Raw genomic sequence first — 4,026 nt, 5'->3', positions numbered from 1 at the left:
TCATCGCAACGCACACGCAAATAAAGACTCTGCAACACACGCTTCATGGAGCCGTAGGATGGCGTGTAATGAAAGTGGTGATAATTGAATAATAATGTCGTTTTCTGCGGTCTCAAAACTCATTGCGTTTTAGTGTCATAACTGGTGATTGTTGTCCCGTCCATTTTTAGTGTTATTTTTTTTTTCTTATTTAATGTTCGTCCGAATCATTCTTATTAATTTTCTTTTATTATTACTAGTACAGAGCCTGTTGAAAGTGAGTTCAGTAAATATGGGAAATATAATATAAAACCCGTAACTGAAGATAGTACAAACAGACACATCACTGCATATCTAACGAAACACACAAACGCACACAAATCTAACGAAACATACAAACGCACACATGTCTCGCGAAACATACACACACATATCTAACGAAACAGACAGACGCACACATAAGCACATATTTCCACTTTTATGGTGGATCCATTTCCCCCTCTGTAAATCCGTCTCTTACTTCCATTTCCCCCTCGGTCTCACTACAAGGGCGTGCCAATTACTGTAGTTTTTTTGTTTTAAGTTTTTTTTTTTTTTTTTTTTATTAATTCAATTAATTATCCTTCATGTCGAGAATCGCTCAATCAATCAACTTCCCTGCTCTTTCTTTTTATATATTTTTACATTTCAATATTATTGATGTTACTGTCTTTATTTTCTGTCATAACATCTACTGTTGTGATTATCATTATTATCATCAGCTTATATATAAAAAATAATTATATTCATTGTGATCATTTCTTATATCTTTTAATGAGTGTATAAGTGAACAAAATATTAAAATTATTTGACCTTAGTTTAACGCCGTAGCATCACCCCCACCAAATTATAGTAATAATAATAATGATAATAATAATAATAATAATATTAGTAATAATAATGATGATGATGATAATAATAATAATAATAACAATTATGATAGTAATAAATAATAATAATTATAATAAATAATAATAATAGTGATAAATAATAATAATAATAATAATAATAATAATAATAATAATAAATGATAATAATACTAAACAACAAATAAATGGAAATAAATAAAAAGTAACAGACAGGTTTTCAGATCAGAGAAAAAAAATCTGACTTGTATTTCAACCTCTGAGATGCATTTCTTGACACACGATGCTGAGTGCGAGATTGTCCCCCAAAAAAGTGATAAATCTATAAATAGCGAAATATACAATGAAAAAAAAAGTGGTCCAGAATAGCATGGATGTTATTAATTATTATAATTACTAGTGATATTCGTTATCGTTATCATTATTACTATCCGTGTTCTCATTATTATAATATTAGTATTGATTATCATTACTGTTATTATCAATACTACTAATATTATCATTATTATCATAATTAACATTGTCACGATTATTATTTCATTATAATCTTTATTAATATTCCCATCCTCATAATTATTATCATTACAATTACCATCATTATCATCGCTGTTGTTAGCATTTTATATTATTTATTATCAATACTGCCATTAATCTCATAGACTCACTATCATCACTATCAACACTATCACTACCACCACTACTATTTCCTATTAACACCTTCATCACAATCCTCGCTATCAACACCTTTATTATCACCCTCTTCACCCCCCCCCACTTACCTCACATCCCCTCATATCCCCCCCATTTCTTCCCCATTTTCCCCTCGATTCTCCTCCACCTCATTACCTCACTGTTACGCACAACAGAGACCTGTTTCCGTGAAGCGTAAAATTGGAGACGGTCTCGTTTGGGTGAGCTTATGCACAGTACGTGTCCGGGCGTTTATGTTGGTTCATGGGAACGAGGGAGGGTGGGTACAGGTGTTTGTGTGGGGGTGTTAGGGGGGGGGGGGAGGTTGTGTGTGTAGGAAGGTTGTGAGTGTGTGTGTGTGTGTGTGTGTGTGTGTGCGTGTGCGTGTGTGTGTGTGCGTGTGTATTCGTACGATTGTTGATATGCTTGTGTGTATTTAAATTACTATCTGTAAACCACACTACAACTTAACGATATATATATTTTTTTAACCGCAAACCCTACCACCGTCCCCGATACTAACTGCCAGTTTTCCGTCACACGCCACTGTTCTCCCTCAAAGACTCTTTAACCCGCTTACCGACTTCCGGACGGCTTCCTGAACTGCATTTCCGAGACAGGACGATTCCTCTCTCGCCCTGGAATCTATTTTAATCGGATCTATCACCTCCTCCTTCCCCAGCATCCACCTCCACCATCTCCTCCTTCCCCAGCATCCACCTCCACCATCTCCTCCTTCCCCAGCATCCACCTCCACCATCTCCTCCTTCCCCAGCATCCATCTCCACTTCCTCCCACTCCTCAGCATCCACCTTCTGCCTCCAAAGCGTCCACCTCCACCCTCGCCGTCTCCACCTCACGGCATCCATCCACCTTCCCCTTCCTCAACATCCACTTCCATCGTCTCTCATCTCCCAGCTTCCACTCCTCTTTTAACCTCCCCCCCACTTCCACCATCTCCAAGCTCGTAGTATCCACTTCTTCTCCACCTCTCACCTCCGTTATCACCTCCTCCTCCACCTCCCATATCCCAATTTGTTTCACGCAACTGCAAGTAATCCTTCAATCGAATATACTTGTCATCTCAACCCCTTCCCTCCCTCCCCCCTCCACTATCCAATCCCCAACACAAGAACTTCCATCATCATTCCATTCCTCTGTCCTTTCCTTCCACACCCTCCCCCACCATAGCCCTTCCCCATCACCTCCTCCTCCCCCCATAGGTCCTTCCCCATCACCCCCCCTCCCCACTACAGATCCACCCTCACCTTCCTCCACCTAGCATCTACCCCACCCCCGCCCCTCCTCCCCACTACCCAACCCTCTCCCTCCCTCCCTCCCTCCCCATGAAATTGAGGATTCTCATTACATCAAGAAGCTTTCACTCCCCCTCCCCCCCACCCCATTCCCACATCACCGACCTGCCGGAAGCTGGAAGAGGTCAAACAAGGTCACCTTATTTCGTCAAGGGTCATCTGGTGGAAGAGAAGCAGAGGGCATGAGAGATGGGGGGGAGGGGGGAAGGAAAGAGGAGGTGGGGTAGGGGGTAAGGGAGGGAGGAAGAGTGTATGCGAGTAATTTTGCCCTTTTTTTTCCTCAACAATTAAACTACATACTTGTTATTTCATATATCATTCAGTTATTCACTAATCCAACTCCTTTGAATCATACATCATCTCATTCGTACATGAATCCTACGGCATCAAAGACAACAACAACAACACGAAACATACGAAACAACAAAAACAAAAACAAGAAAATCCCGCACGCCACCGACCATTGAAACAATAACGGTGATTGACAGAAGGTAATTACCGCAATCCCATTGTTAAAGGCGTTGTTGTGGCCTCGTTACAAGATGGGAGGGCGGAGGGGGGGGGGGGGGAGATGGGAAAAGGGGGAGGAGGATGAGAAGGGGAGGGAAGGGGGGAGAGAAAGGGGGAGGGGGGAGGGAAGGGAGGAGAGAAAGGGGGGGAATAAGTATGGGGGGGAAAGGGGGAAGGGGGAAGGGAGGAGTGGGGGAGAAGGCTGGGAGTGGCGGGAAGAAGGGTGAAGGGAGGGAGGGGGGAAGGATGGGGTAAAGGAGGGTAATGGGGTAAGAGAGGAGGGAGGGAGAGGGTGCTGGGGTGGGAGGTTTGGGGCAAGGGAGGGAGAGGGTAAGGGAGGGGGAAGATAAGGGGAAGGGTGTTAGAAGCAGGGATGGCGATTGGGAGAGAGGGTTAAGAGGGAGTGGGGGAGTGAGGGAGTGGGGGAGGGGGAGGGGGACGTTGTAAGAGCAAAGGGGTAAAGAGGAGTGAGAGATAGGTAGGGTCTGGGCAGGGGCTGGGTAGGGGCAAGGGAGGAGGAGACGGGGGTAAGGGAGGAGATGGAAAACACGAGACTAATAGGGAGTGAGGTAGTGGAAAGGGAGTTACGGATTGGGCCATTTACCTGTTTATTCAATTACCTCGTT

This window comes from Penaeus chinensis, chromosome 43 (assembly GCF_019202785.1).
Source record: "Penaeus chinensis breed Huanghai No. 1 chromosome 43, ASM1920278v2, whole genome shotgun sequence".
Classification (NCBI taxonomy): domain Eukaryota; kingdom Metazoa; phylum Arthropoda; class Malacostraca; order Decapoda; family Penaeidae; genus Penaeus; species Penaeus chinensis.
The sequence above is the reverse complement of the archived record's forward strand: the minus strand, read 5'-3'. Positions refer to the sequence as shown.